We start from the raw sequence: 16,567 nt of genomic DNA, 5'->3' as shown, positions 1-16,567 counted from the left end.
TTCAGTAGATCTGCCTGTTTTGCTCCCCACTCTGTCTCTTGTGAATCCTCTCACACCCCACACCTCTGATCTACAGCCCAGTTCTTGTATGCATAAATAAATCAAAAATAACATTTTTTAAAGATTTCATTTATACAAGAACCAAGGTACAGGCCAGATGTGCAGGAGGGTGAGAGGATTCACCAGAGACAGAGCGGCAAACAGAACAGGCAGACTGACGAAATACACTGCTGAGGGGAGCAGTGGGCAAGACAGGAGAGGTCTGCCTCATCTTGTGGGTTGCTCCAAAGCCGGCAGGGATCAAACCGGCACTGCAAAGGCTGTGAACAGCTTCACAGAGCTGCACTCAATAGCCTGTGCCACCAGGGAGGCCCAAATCAAAATAAATCTTTTTTTTTTTTTTAAAGATTTATTTATTTATTTAATATAAGCATTGGGTACAGTCAGAAGCGCGGGAGTGTGAGAGAATTCACCAGAGTCAGAGCGGGGAGCAGAGCAGGCACAGTGACGAAGTACACTGCGGAGGGGAGCAGCGGGCGGCAGGAGAGGTCTGCGCGCCATGTGGGACCCTCGCCTGGTGGCCGGGATTGAACCGGCGCTGCAGAGGCTGCGGGCAGCTTCACAACCCAGCACTCAACCACTGCGCCACCCGGGAGGCCCTCAAAATAAATCTTAAAATATAAAGTTATACAGTTGAAATGGGTCTGTGAGATAATATAGCATCCTATAATTTTTGACAACATGTGTATGTCTTTTTTTTTCAAGATTTATTTTATTTTTTTTATTTATACAAGAACTGGGGTACAGGCCAGATGCACGGGAAGGTGAGAGTATTCACCAGAGACAGAGTGGGGAACAGAACTGATGAAATACACTGCTGAGGGGTGCAGCGGGCGAGACAGGAGAGGTCTGCCACCCATGTGGGTTGCTCCGAGGCCAGCTTTAATTCAACACAGCACATGTATATATCAATACATGCCATTTACACTAATGGACTAAGAGACTAGTTACTTAAACATATAAAAAAAAAAAAAAAAAGGAGCCACTATCCATTGGCCTCAAATATGAAGGAAGCAACAGTATATTATAGATGAGGAAATTTTCAAAAATTAAGGTAAAAGTTACATAAAGAGGGCCTCCCCAGGTGTTGCAGCGGTTGAGCACTGGGCTGCAAAGCTGCCCGCAGCCTCTGCAGCACCGGTTCGATGCCCGGCCCCTTGCGAGGGTCCCACATGGCACGCAGACCTCTCCTGCCGCCCGCTGCTCCCCTCAGCAGTGTACTTCGGTCCTTCGGCCTGTTCTGCTTCCCCGCTCTGGCTCTGGTGAATTCTCTCACCCTCCCGCGCTTCTGACTGTACACAGTGCGTGTATAAATAAATAAATCTTTAAAAAAAAAAGTTATATAAAGAGATGTTTTATTTCTTTTATAGGATGTCCTTAGTATTAATTTTGTTCGCTTACAAAGCTAAAATTAACTTGTGATATGGTGTACTTAATATTCCAAATCCCACATAATCTTTGTACAATTTCATATAAAGTAGTTATTTTTTATTCCCATTGTATATGATGAAGCAAAGTTTAAGAAATGTTAAACAATTCATTCAAGGTAATACAGAAAGTAAAGTAAAAGGTAGGTGTAAGATGGAAATTTATCTTCCTAAAACCCATACTCTTCTAGGATAAGATGATGCTTTTAAATGTCATTTATATTATTTTTATAATTACGTAGCACTTGGACATAAAGGTTTTTGATTCCATCAACAATAACTCCTTAAATATATCAAGTGTCTGACAACTAATTTCCTGGTTTCTCTTCATAATCACATTACATTTGAAGGGTGCTGGAGATTACTACAGTAGAGATTGAAAGCAACTTGGTTGACAGCTCAAATGACACATTTAACCACAGTCGTTTACATTTCTCTGGTACTTTGATATAAGACTAAAGTTACCTAAAAACTTAAGTCCATAATCTACCTGTTCTCTTAAGAATATAAATCCTACCTCACAGAAAAGAGTAGTTTCTATGTGCAAAAAGTTCAATTTTCTTCCACTGACATGAGTCAAATTATCTTTTTTCTTGCCCATAAGTGAGTCTGATTGCAGAGACTCTATAATGTGTTGGGGTGTCAAGGATCCTAAGAATGAATACAAGTAGTAACTCTGAAGGAGAATGTTTTCTATCTTATACAAAATTGTTTGGGGAGAGAAAGCAGCCTAGAAGGACCCTATCCTGATAGACACTATTTACAGCTACTACAGCAACAGTGGATTGGTATTGACTCAGCTGGCACAAGTGCAAGTATTCAATGGTTTCCTAACTTCTATCTCTGTTGTGAGTGTTCCTTATAGATGATCATATATAAGTGGGAATTATTCTGGAAGGAGGAGGGGAAATATGTGTATAAAAGTGCACAATAATTTATATATAAATTTTCAACTAATTAAGATAACGCCTCTGAGGGAGAAGTAAAATTTATCTGGGGAACACAAGGCTATTTGCTTGGTAAAACAACTTTGTGTGAATGGTGAATACCCTAAGGTATGGATTTTAAAGGGTCAATTAGCAGAGGGACAACCGAATTCCATGTTTGGTAAATTAAATGAAAATTGTATGGAAGAGAACAGAAAAGATGAAAGGAAGCACACAAAGGGAGACGATTCTGGGCCTCCCCTGGTGGCGCAGTGGTTGAATGCTGGGCTGCGAAGCTGCCCACAGCCTTTGCAGTGCTAGTTCCATCCCCTGCCACTGACAAGGGTCCCACAGGGCGCACAGACCTCTTCTTCATCATTCTGCCTGTTCTATTCCCCGCTCTGGCTCTGGTGAATTTCTCTCACCCTCCTGCGCTTCTGACTGTACCTAGTGCTTGTTTAAATAAATAAATAAACAAACAAACAAACAAATAAATAAATAAATAAATAGCTTTAAAGGGAGACAATTCTGTGCAAAATAGTAACAGACACGTAACTTTTAGATAAGCACCACTGTAATCACAGACGAGGAAACTCAGATAATGGGTATCTTTTTTTCTGGGGTAGTACATTTTTGCTCCACATCGACTTAAAATTTGAAGAAATTTACCCCTCAACTGTCATATCAACGCCTTTTTAGTAGATTTACTAGATGGTGAGAAACATCAGGTTACAAAGAACTTGTGTTCAACATCCACGTGGAATGGTGAGAAAACACTCTCAATGAAGGTGTGATGACATTGTTAGTCACTTTAGACTCCAACCTGGATTTAAACAGCCAGTTTATTTTTCTAATGATCTTATTGCAGAATAATCAGGTTTCAAGCTCTGCAGGGAGAAGGTCCAGGACAGGTAACATCATCACAAATGTGAAATGCAATGAAGTTGCTATCCTGCCAATAATATATAGAAGCAATAGTAATAGTAGATGACCTCAGTTTTCTTCCAATGTCCAAGAATACAGCAGCTCTCTCCTCAGAATTCATTTTCTGGCAACTTGGAAGGGTGTAAAAAAGTGTTGTAATACAAATTGTCATTAATCAGTGCTCCAAATCTTGTAAATAATTTATCACCTAATCCACATTTCTTTGGAATTCCAAGAAGTAAATCCCTGAACCTTTGAGATGTCATGCTAGCCATTATATTTCCGTTTCCCTATGGTATTTAACACTTCGTGTGTCTAGTCTCTGTGGTTATACTGGCACTATTGTACAGTTGCCATAGCAATTAAAGAGGCACAGTTGCATAGCCAGGCAGACAGGATGAGGATCAGCTCAGAGATGCTGTTTAACACAATGCAGGCATCTAGAAATTTGGATAACTCTGGAGGAAAAAAAATGGGATTTAGACTTCCTCTTGATATTATTGTGGGCATCGAGGCAGTCAAGCTATCTCAGTGGAAAATGTAATTGAAAAGCTGTAAAAAATGAGAGAGGAAAGAAAGACATACATGCATACAAAGGAATAGGTGAATTTATGAGGTTTTTAAATACTAAATATGTGTGCGGGTAGAAAGTTCCGACAGTACTCCTACGGAAATATTTTGACAAACTAACACCATATGGAAGCTTTTATATCACTGAAAGCAATGTGGTTTTTTTTTTTTTTTCTATTTCTCCTCCCTATCCTCCTTCTCTCTCTTATCCTCTCTTCCTTCTTTCTCTCTACCCACGGCCTCCCTCCTTCCTCCATCTCTCTCAAACATATATAACTTTTTAAAATGAATATTGTTTAACCCTTTACGAGAGAATGATCACTTCAATGTGGTGTTACGCATATATTAAAAAGTAATGTTACTACGTTAAAAATCTATGCCCATTTATGTAAAATAATACAAATTTAAGAAAGCATTTTCATCCTGAAATACTCACTTGTCCACTTCACTGTGACATCTAATATTCTCAAAACTAGCATATCTTCTTTGGAGTTTCTAATTTGCTATGTGCCTCCTATAGTACTTCCTTCAAATTGTAGTTCAACTTTATTTTTCTGGGTCTTGAAATCAGTGGTCTAACAAATGAACTCTTTAGAAATATTATTTTGCTTTTTCTGTTAGACATCATAATCCAGTTGACTAGATATACAGACTATACAAACATACATATGATAGGGTCATATCTATGACTTTTCATTATCTTTCAAGAGAAATATAATAGCCTGTTAACTAGTTACCTTGTTTCAGCTATTATTCCCCTTCAGTGTATTTCCCACAAAACAACCAGAGTGATCTTGTTAAAATTTATTTATTTATTTTTTTTAAATAATAAATTTTATTTTTATATTCCCCCATACAATTGCAAACGCCCCATTCTGACCCCAATCCTTCCCCTCCCGCCCCCACCCCCCCAAAAAGTGTCTCTGGTTCATAGTTTTTTGTTGATTTTGATTTTCACTTTCTTATATTCATTTTCCTGGTCCCTTATTTAAGTTTTCTAGATTCCTGCTATGAGTGAGACCATCCGGTATTTTTCTTTTTCTTTTTGGCTTATTTCGCTGAGCATGATCCCTTCCAGCGCCATCCATGTTGCTGCAAACTGCATGTGTTTATCTTTTTTGAATGCTGAGTAATATTCCATGGTATATATGTACCACATCTTCTTGATCCAGTCATCTATTTTTGGGCATTTGGGTTGTTTCCAAAGCTTAGCTATTGTAAACAGTGCTGCTATAAACATAGGGGTGCAGGTGTTCTTTGGAATTGATGTTTCTGTGTCCTTTGGGTAAATACCTAGGAGTGGAATTGCTGGATCATATGGAAGCTCTATGTTTAGTAGGTCCAAATGTTGGCGAGGGTGTGGAGAAAAAGGAACTCTTCTGCACTGTTGGTGGGTGTGCAAACAGATCTTGTTAAAATTTAAAGCAGATTAAAAATTTGTTACTGGCTTCCATTTTCAGTGGGAGAAAATGCTCAGGTCCTCACGATAGCCATAATGCCTACATGATCTGATATCACTGCTTTTCTGATTTTAGTACTACTCTGGCCTTAGTTCATTTCACTCTTAGCACATAAGACACTTTGCTGTTCTTCAAGCACAATGGACAAACTATTGCTAAATACATTTTATTTTCCTTTATTGTGGTTCTCATCACCGATTTCCATGCACATGTGTAGTTTAATCCCTCAGTTCCTTCTAGTCTTTATTTAAATGTCACCTTCAAGTGGGTCTATCCTGTGAGTGCCCTGTCTACCTATTTAAATTATAATCAGGTGAACATTATTTAAAAATCAACAATGATGTAAAATATATATTAATTAATTAAAAATAAATTATAATCCTTCACCCTCCAATCTCTATTTAACTTTAATCATTGTTTATTTTCTGACTCCACCAAATAAAATGTAACTTCCAAGAAGTAGGGATTATTCTTTTTTCTCATCACTATATCCTCAACACCTAGAGAGGGACTGGCACAAAACAGGCTCATAATAAATTCTGGCTGGATAAATGAAGGCAGAATTCCAACTACTTAGTAGGTTCCTGAGAAAGTGTTCAGATGTGTTTAGTAACTAAGATGTCAATAAAATATTATCTTGTAAAACAATTATAGTTTTTAAATTATAATTTCATTGTTGGTAAGAATACAATGAAGAGATGTTTTCATTGCTAAAGGTAGTAGATATTTACAACTTTATGCCCTCTAAAATAAAAAAGGTATTGAAGAACGGGGAAATGATAAGCACAGAATGGGGGAGTAAAAGAAAAGAACAGTATTGGCAGCCATGCAAAAATGGAGATTACTGATTAGTTCAGCATCCCTGAGTAGTGAGGGAGGTAATGGATTAAGAGCATTATAGGAAGTTTCATAAAATTTTGGGCATTGTAATCTCCTTTTATACTTTTTTAGAAAACCTGAATTAAAATGTGCACAATTTGTAAATACTGCTGGGTTTTGGGTTTGTGTTACCTTCAATTGCTGCACTATGTTAACCCATTCCTGAAAATAGGTGTAAGAACCAGCTGTACTCACCTTACATCTATCTAAAATATTTAGTACAATCATTAGCTCATGTTAGATACTCATAAATGAAAGTAGCAGCAGAAGTCATCACGGCAACAGCATAATAGAATGACATAATACATGTGCAGAAAATTCCATTTTTAACATTAGGGTGAAGTATAATACATCGATTCAGTAATTTAATAATCAAACCATTATGTATTTGTTTCTGAGTCATAAAAATGGGGATTTTAGTGAAATGGCTAGTGGAAAAAAGATATATATTATGTACATACTAGTCTACCTGTTTATCTATTGTGTTCATGTACATATATGTAGTTGTTGCTTTTTTTTTAAAGATTTATTTATTTATTTATTTATACAAACACTGGGTACAGTCAGAAGCGCAGGAGGGTGAGAGAATTCACCAGAGCCAGAGCAGGGAGCAGAACAGGCAGAAGGACTGAAATACACTGCTGAGGGGAGCAGCAGGCATGGCAGAGAGGTCTGTATGCCATGTGGGACCCTCGCCGGCAGCAGGGAATTGAACTAGTGCTGCAGAGGCTGCAGGCAGCTTCGCAGCCCAGTGCTCAACTGCTGCACCACCAGGGGAGGCCCTATACTAGTTGCCTTTAAAATATCCATTATTCCCTTCTTTAGTAACAGAACCCCGATATTTACCTGTTATAATGCTTCCCAATACATAGTTTATTTTCTAGCTTCTTTTGCAGGGAGGTATAATCATGTGAGTTACTTCTTTCCAATAAGGTATAAGTGAAAATATTTACAACTTCAGAGAAGGTGCTAAAAGGGAGAGGCTGAGATGAGATGTATCTTACTTGCCCTTTTGTCCATCTGCCTTCTTCTGAACTATAATTTGGATATGATGTCTGTCTGGAACTCCAGCAACGAACGAGGACATTGAAGTGACCTTGAAGATGGAAGTCACAATGTTGGAGGAGGCATATCTGATTATCATGGAACTGCTCTAACAGCCCCAGATTATCTACTGCTAATAATAATTATCTATTATCTACTACTGTTTAGAAATCTATGCTACTCATTGTCAAAATAATCTCAAATAGTTACATTATAATTTAAAAAAATAAGGCACCAAATATAATTATTCTAAAAATGACTAGAAAGAAAACATAAGCATTCAAGGTACTTCAAATACTTTTCAAACATTGTGTGAACATATATTTTCTGTAAAAAAAAATAGCTAAAATTACATTGGATTTCTTTAATACTAATTAATATGGTTGACAGTGAGTTATATGATTTTTAAAATATCTACTAAGAGATTTTTTTGACAGATATTGCTCTGGGCTATAACAATCCTCTCAAAATCATTAAAAACACTATTTTATAATGATGAAAGTGAGTAAACACATTCAGCATACATCTGTTATATATCAACAGGCAAGGGACTATTCATTCACTGCCTTAGGCATTTCTTTATAGCATATTAGTTTGGATAATTCATTAATTATTTCAAACTAACTAAGAAATATTATATACAAATTAAGCATCTGGTCAACTACAGATATTTTCTGACTATAAGAAAATCATGTAAAAAAGTTTACTGAATAGTTCATTCAACTAAATATGTGAAGTAAATGCAAGTATTGCCTTACTATATAAATTTTCCCTTGAGTAACTGAATGTATAAGGTGATATTAGCTACACTATAGAATATAGGACAGGAAAGAGGTTTGGACTTCATGAGATATAATGAATTTGGTTTGGGATAATCTATTTTTGAGGGTATCTCTGTGGTTTAAATCAGGACTGGGTAACTTTGAAATAAATAAAATATTTTCATTAGAATGTGTGAGCACTGAAGGATATGTCTGGTTTACAGAGAATGGAAATTCATTATTTTAAATTACTTGACAGCAATTAGTGTCAAAATTCAGCATTTCCCCCTATGATTTATTTATCTTTTTTAAAATAAATTTTTAATCCCTAATTGTTTTTCAAGTGTCACCTATCAAAGATGATGACATAAGCATTTTTTAAATGAGATGCATCTATTATCTATTTACCTTTACAGTTTTGGAAACAAAGATAGACATTTGCAACTTTTGAATAAGGCACCTATCCCTCCCTTATATTTTACCAAATTTTTAAGACCACTGATTTATAACTGAGAAAATTGTTGCCCAAATATTTTTCATGTATGATTATAATTTTTCAAACCTTAGAAAATGTGTTAAAAGACTTAGATATAAGACCTGCAGCAATAAAGTATATATACATATATATACATACACATGTAAAATAGGTAAAATATTTAATGATATCAATGATGGAGATGTTTTTGGAGACTCAACCACTACTGTAACAAAAATAAAAGGCAAGATAAACAGTTGGATTTACTGCAAATCAAAAAGTTTTACACAGCAAAAGAAAACATAAGTAGATTAAAAATACATCCTATTGTAAAGAAAATATTCACACATTACATAACCTACAAGGAGTTAATATTCAAGATATAAAAAAAAACATTCAAGTTAACAATAAAAGAAGAACCAATGAATAAGTGGGCAGTGATGTGAACAGGCAAGTCACCAAAAAAGAGATCCAGAAGCTAATAGATATATGGAAAAAATGTTAATCATTGCTTTTATTTAGGGAGATGCAGGTAAAACCACAATGAAATATCATCTCATGCTTTTGAGAATGACACATATTCAAAAGATACAACATGTGCTGGAAAGGATATGGTGAATGAGGAACGCTATTTGACTTCTGGTAAACTGGTAAATGTAAATAGCCATTTTGAAAAGTATTCTGGATTTACCTTAAGAAACTAAAATTGATTTTATAACCCAGAATTCCCACTCTTGAGCACCTAGCTAAAGAATATCAAACTATCAACTCAAGAAATTTTATACTTTATAGTATTTATTTACAATAGCTAGAACATGGAAACAACCTCAGTGCCCAGTGACAGATGACTGGCTCCTCTATAGATCCATACAATGGAATACAATTTGGCCAGAAGTAAAGACAAAATGTTATCACTTACAGCAAAATGGAAGGAGTTGGTGGGAATTATGCATAGTAAAGTAAATATGAATGACAAGGTCAAATATTGGAAGTTTACACAGCAGACAATTCAACAAAGCAAAATACTCATAAAACTAGTGTGAATAAATGATGTGAAGTTTCTGAGGTTAAGAGGGAGGGCTTGGAGAAAGGGTCAAAGAGGGATAAGGATAAATAAATAAAATGAATAAATAAAATAAATAACATAATAAATAAATAATAAGAAAACAGAATTAGGTGGGGTTGTGGCAATGCACATGTGAGGAGATGTGACCCTACTCCTATGACTCTTATAGTGATATAAATCAATGCTACCTCAAACAAATAAGTAAAAGAATAAAATATTTTCTTCTTTTAAACAGGACATAAATCAGAATAGGAAATATTTTAAAACAGCAAAAAAAGTTGATGAAGCAGAAAACAACATTTATAAAATAGAAAAAGATACAAAGAAATGGAAAGACATTCCCTACTCAAGGATTAGCAGAATTAACATTATCAAATGGCCATTCTACCAAAAGCAATTTACAGATTCAATGAATTCCAATAAAAATCTCAATGGTATTTTTCAAAGAAATAGAACAAATATTGATAAAAAATCACATGGAACCACAAAAAAAATAAAACCCTCAAATACCCAAAGCTCACCTAACAAGAAAAAGAATGGAGGTATTGCACTCCTATACTTCAAACTATACTACAAAACAATAATAATTAAAATAGCATGATACTGGAACAAAAGCAGAAACACAGACAAATGGAACCAAATTGAAAACCCAGACATAAAGCCACAAATCTATGAACAACTAATCTATGACAAAGGAGCAAAGAATATGCACTGAAACAAGGATAGTCTCTTCAATAAATGATGCTGGGAAAACTGGACTGCTACATGCAAGATAATAAAAGTAGGATGGGCATAGATTGCTACCTCACACCATACACAAAGATCAACTCAAAATGCATAAAAGACCTAAATGTAAGACCTCAAACCATACAATACATAGAAGAAAACAGGCAAAACACTCCATGACATACATTTCAGAAATATCTTTGAAGACTCATGCCCTGTAACAAAGAAAATGAAGAAAAAGATAAACAGTTGGGAGTACATCAAACTTATAAGTTCTGTACAGCAAAAGAGATGGTAACCAAAACAAAGAGACACCCACAGATTGGGAGAAAATATTTTTATTCCACAAAACTGATAAGGGACTGATATCAAAGATGTACAAAAAGCTTACACAACTCAACAAAACAAAATAAAGAGTCCAGTCAATAGGTGGGCAGAAGAGCTAAAAAGACACTTCTCCAAAGAAGAAATGCAGACGGTCAACACACACATGAAAAAATTCTCAACATCACTTACAATCAGGGAAATGCAAATTAAAACCAACCAACAACAAATGCTGGTGAAGATGTAGAGAAAAACAAACCCTCTTACATTGCTGATGTGAATTCAAACTGGTCCAACCAAAATGGAAAACATTGTGGAGGACCCTCAAATTACTAAAAATGGATCTGCCATATGACCCAGCAATTTCACTCTTAGGAATCTACCCAAATGACACAAAAACATTAATTCAAAAAGACACTTGCACTCCTTTATTCATTACAGAATTATTTACAATAGCTAAAATATGGAAACAACTTAAATGTACCAAAACAGATGACTGGATGAAGAAAATATGGTATATATATATACACACAATGGAATACTACTCAGCAATCAAAAAAAGATAAACATACGCCATTTGCAAGAACATGAATGGAGCTGGAAGGGATTACGCTCAGTGAAATAAGTCAGAAGGAAAAAGAAAAATATTGGATGGTTTCACATATAGGAGGAACATAGGGAAAGCATACAAAGATCAGGAATAAAAGTCAAAACTAGTGCAAGTATAAATGAGAGACATTCAGCAGGGGAGGGGGAGGGAAAGAGATCAAAACTGGAGGGAAGAACACAAGAGTCTATGGTGATAGTTCTAAGGCGTCTTGGTGGTGGTAATTTTATGGGGATGACACTTGAGAGGAGAAATCAAACACTGTACAAAAATGAACAACAATGTAAAAATAAATAAGGAGAAAAGCATAAGGGCCTCCCTTGGTGGCGCAGCGGTTGAGCGCTGGGCTGTGATGCTGTCCACAGCCTCTGCAGCGCTGGTTCGTTCCCCAGCTGCCGGCGAGGGTCCCACAAAAAAATAAATAAATAAAAAGAAGAAAAGCATATATAAATAAGCACAATGCAGTCTCTATATAAATTAGAAAATCAAGAATAGGTTCAAAAGGTGATGGTATTAAGTAACAAAAAATTCCAAATTATGCTGATTTGAGAGGGGTTGCAGGAGATGTGGTCTCTGTATGACATATGGGTCATTGGTTACACTGACAAATGCAATTTTTTAACAGACTAGCAGGCATTATGGGCATTCACGGTATAATTACTCATTGTAGTACACATGTACGCTTTATTATTTTTCAACAAGAAAAGTAAAATTTCACAAAAAATGACCAAAATGTTCACAATATTGAAAAGTAATCAAAGATCCTGTGATTAATAATAGTCTTTATTCAAAGACCTTTCATTCAGGCAACAGGGGTGTCAGAAGAGTGGAGGGACATGCCCTGCAGGTATATTACCTGGCATATTCCATTCAGGCCATACTTCCTTCATTAGCTAGTCAGCTCCTGGAGAGTCAGCACTTATTTTATGTGCTCTTTGGAGAAGTCAGGAGTTTTAAGAACCTCATCAGTTTTTTTTTTCCATGAGTAAATGATTACTATCATTATTATCACCACTAAAATTAGAACTACTTAATACTCTGACTACAATTTATTGATTGCTTTTGGTGTGTCAAGAACTGTGCTAAGATTGCAGGAGCGTGATCATTGAAAATATTATTCAATGAGGCTTTTTTTTCTTACAATGCCTTACCCAGCCATTTTTTAGAACCCTGACATTTACTATTGAAGAGGGAAAAACTACATTGCAAAGAGAATAAGGTTAATTCTTACATTATGAGTTTTAAAAGGTCTATGTCTTGATAAAAACAAACAAACAAACGTTTTATTGTACCATGTCACATCTAGTTTGTTGTTTTTTGTTTTGCTCTCTATTATTTTTTGTTTCTCTTTTTAAAAAATATTTATTTAATTTATGCATAAATAGACCAGTGGTGTGGGGAGGGTGAGAGCATTCACCAGGGGAGCAGAACATACACTGCTGAGGGGAGCAGTGGGTGAGGCAAGAGATGTCTGCTGTGCCTTGTAGATTAGCACCCTGGCAGGGGATCAAACTAATGCATCAGTGGCTGGTGATAGCTTCATAGTGCTGAGACTTAACCTCTTGCACAACCAGTGAGGTCCCCAATTATTTTTTTGTCACAGTAGAAGATGATGTAAACATTCTGGTCTCAAAAACTAGCACAGATACAAATACACAGGCATAGCACCTCAAAAACATAAAGAAAGTTCACAATTATCCCAAGGAAAAATAACTTATAAAAAGGAAACTAGAGAAAATGATAGAGAAAGAATATAATTGAGAGAAGGAAAAATAAATGCTAATATATTTAAAGCAAAATCTAACAGTATTTACATGGAGTTGAAGTGGAATGAGTGCTTTGTTGTAGCTTGCATTGTGTTCCCCCATAACTCATATGTAGAACTCTGAACCCCCACATTTCAGAATGTGATTTTAAGTGGGAATAGGGTCATTACAGATATAATTAGTTTAAATGAAGTCATATTGAGTAGGATGGACTTCTAATCCAGTGTGACTGGATTATATACCCCATGGACAGTCCCCTTGCAAGAAGGGACTATCTGGAAGCAGATACACAGGGAGACTACCATATGAAGATAAAGAGACTAGGGTGATCTCTAAAAATCAAAGAATCAAAGACTACCAGAAAAACACTATAACTTAAGACACATGCATAGAATAGATTCTCTTTCACAATCCTGCCAATTTCTTTGTCTCAGACTTGTAGCTTCTAGAACTATGAGATGGTAAATTTCTGTTATTTAAATCATAAGCTTGGGTATATTTTAAAAGGCAGATAGATAAATTATAAGATTACATGATTTTTTTTTAATATAGCCTCTTAATGTTTGAAGCAACATAAAGTCATAGTCATAAGGTATAATTTAATATTAACCTTCTTGTATATGACAGAATGAATTGAGAAAATAATAAAAATATGAAATAGTTGAAAATGTGGCTAACTAGTTTATCTAGAAAGATTTTCTCTATCTATAAACATTATATGTGAGCAATATATATTATATACTATGCATCAGCTATAAAAACAGCATGCAATTTTCAAAATCAAGCATGTCTTAAATTAAAATAAGTATGCAATGTTCAGAGAACTGAAATTATTCAGAATATTTTAAGACCACAGAACAATTAATATAGAAATTAATAAGAAAACATATTTATAATGTCTATATATGTGTAAATTGACCATTATGCTCTAAATAACCAGTGGGTCAAATAAAAAAAAATCACTATTAAAATTAGAAAACATGTTGAATTAAATGATAATGAAAATTCTACATATCAAATCTTGTGAGATACAATTAAAATCTTAAAGGTGTAAATATATAGCTTTTAAGACATTATAAATAAAGACTGAAAAGGAATAATTACGCATCACTCTTAAGATGTTTTAAAAGGAACAGCAAGGGAAATAAAAGTAAATAATAAAGACAAAGGTAGAAATTATATAATAGACAAGGTCAACAAATCAAAATTCTTATTTAAAATAACATTACATTGATTATTCACTATCAAGACTTATTGGGAAAAGGAAAAATTCTTCATTAGGGATAATAATGGTATTTTTCTTAATTTATGAAGGTATTAAAAATTATGAACCATACATATGAAATTATACATGGTATGGACAAAATTTTATGTAAATATAATGATCAAGTCTGGCACAAGGAAAACTATAAAATTTGAGTACTCCATTATTATTAATAATGTAGAATCTATATTTAACATCCTCCTACAAGGAAATCTTCAGACACAAAAAGTTTCACTGAATACTTGAAAACATGAAAAAAAAGAAATAGTAGCACTTTTACACATTCTTTGGAGAACAAAAAGGAAAGAAAAAGGCACAGATGAAACATGATGGAATCATCACAACACATACTAAATATGCACAAGGATGTTTTTAGAAGATGATTATGAACTGATCTCAGTAAGGAATATTAAGAAACAAACATTATCAACACATGTTATTATTAAACTGAGTAGAGTACAGCAATAATGTAATGAAAATGTATAGTGGTAGTTTGGATTGGTTTATGAGTTGTATTGAACATTTCAAAATCAGTCGGTGTAATTCTTTAACAGTAAAACAGAAAAAAAATATGATAATTTTGATAAAGTAAAAATTTGATAAAATTCAATACCCATTCTGATTTAAAAATAAACAAACAAACCTTTTAGACTAGGAAAGAATTGAAAGACCTTAACCTTATAAATGGAATCCTAAAAACACAATTCTTCATGATAAAATATTGAATGCTTTCGGTCTGAGAAAGTAACAAAATGAGGGTGTCAGCAATCACCATTTTTATTTTACAATATACTGGATGTTCCAGACAGTGAAACAAACAAGAACATAAATAAAAGATGTAAATAATGTAAAGGAAAAAATAAAACTTAGTATATTGATAATAAACAGTATATTGCAATATACAAAAAAATGGTAATGTACAAAGGAAACTTAAAGCTACAGATAAAAACTTACCATTTGCAGTAGAGGGAAAAAAGTAAAATAACAAGGACTATATTTAGTGCAAACAATGCGACAAAAGGAAATAAAATACAACACTGAATAAAAATAGGCTGAATAAACATAGAGCAGTCTATATTCTAAAAATGTCATCTATTAAAATGACTAAAATCACAAAATGTGTGAATTTGTTCTTCTGCATACATGACTTATTATAAAGCTACAATTAAACAGTGTGGCTTTGGCACTATGAAGAGCACTTAGAAGATATTTGTTAAACTTATAATAATAGGGAATTTATATTCAGATTATATAAATAATCATACAAATTAATAATAATAAAAAGCAATACATATGTGAAAAATGCATTTTAGTGAAGGTAATTCATAAATGGTCAATATACATATGAAGAGGTTTCTACCTTATTTGTCATAATGGAAATGCAGAACAAAATTGCAATTAGTTACAATTACATATCTACATATCTACCAAATGGGAAAAATAAGCCCTGACAAATGTAAGCCTAGAGAAAATATAGAACAATGGGCGCTCTGATACCATATTGGTAAACTACACAATCACCATTTGGCATTTTCTACTTAACAAATACATTCATACACACACATACATATGCATGTATATGCATTTTATCTATTCACATGTTTATATATACAAACCATGACTCAACCTTTCCTCACATAGTATTTCTCTAATACCAGTGAGTGCTCACATACAATGAAGGAATTAAAACCATCCTTAAATTGTGAGTATTCATATATTTCAATACTATACAAGAAGGACAAAAAATTGAACCACTTCTACATTCAGAAATGTGGATGAATCTCAAAAGCATAATATACGATCACATACAAAAAGCACTGTACAATTTTCCCTTATAAAATACAAAGCCAAGCCAAAAATCATTCATGGTATATATGTCAATAGAGTGGTTATTTTTGAAGAGGAAGGAGGGGTAGGGCATGAGGGGAGTTTCTGGGTGTTGGCAAAGGTCTTTCTTTTTGGCAATGGTTCTAGTGTTTATAGGAATGTCCACTTTGAAGCAATTAATTAGGCTGTACGTTTACTTTTTGCACTCTCCTGGTTATTGTACCTACTTCAATAATATTGAAAATAAAAGTAATCCACATGAGAGTTATTGTAGCCCTCTTTCTATCCAATGAGTGCTTGTTGATCACAACTACAATCCAAGCATATTTGCAGGCTTTGGAAATAGAGAGATAAATAAAACAAGGTTCCTTTCTTCAGAGCTCTCATAAAGATGAAAAAACATATAAAAATTCATTAAACATGCAGTATTTGCTAAAATGAAAATAGAAATTTGATGCTCA

The 16,567-nt window shown here is 34.2% G+C and overlaps 1 protein-coding gene across 13 annotated transcripts in view; it reads right to left on the bottom strand.

Annotated features, from left to right (window-relative positions):
- LRFN5 (leucine rich repeat and fibronectin type III domain containing 5) overlaps positions 1–16,567 on the bottom strand; it is a 268,041-nt gene that overhangs the window by 23,924 nt on the left and 227,550 nt on the right. For 4 of the 13 annotated variants that reach the window (XM_037503243.2, XM_054690082.1, XM_037503248.2 and 1 more), the window contains one exon: positions 7,251–7,342. The exons of 8 other annotated variants lie outside the window; for them this stretch is intronic. The gene's annotated coding sequence lies outside the window, so the exon portion shown is untranslated. The remainder of the gene's footprint in view (positions 1–7,250; positions 7,343–16,567) is intronic. One more of the 13 variants, XM_037503246.2, reaches the window with a different exon arrangement.

This window comes from Talpa occidentalis, unplaced genomic scaffold (genome assembly GCF_014898055.3).
Source record: "Talpa occidentalis isolate TD23 unplaced genomic scaffold, MPIMG_talOcc4v2.1 talOcc4.11, whole genome shotgun sequence".
Lineage (NCBI taxonomy): Eukaryota > Metazoa > Chordata > Mammalia > Eulipotyphla > Talpidae > Talpa > Talpa occidentalis.
Note: the sequence above shows the minus strand (reverse complement) of the source record. Positions and strands in the feature narration are given on the sequence as shown.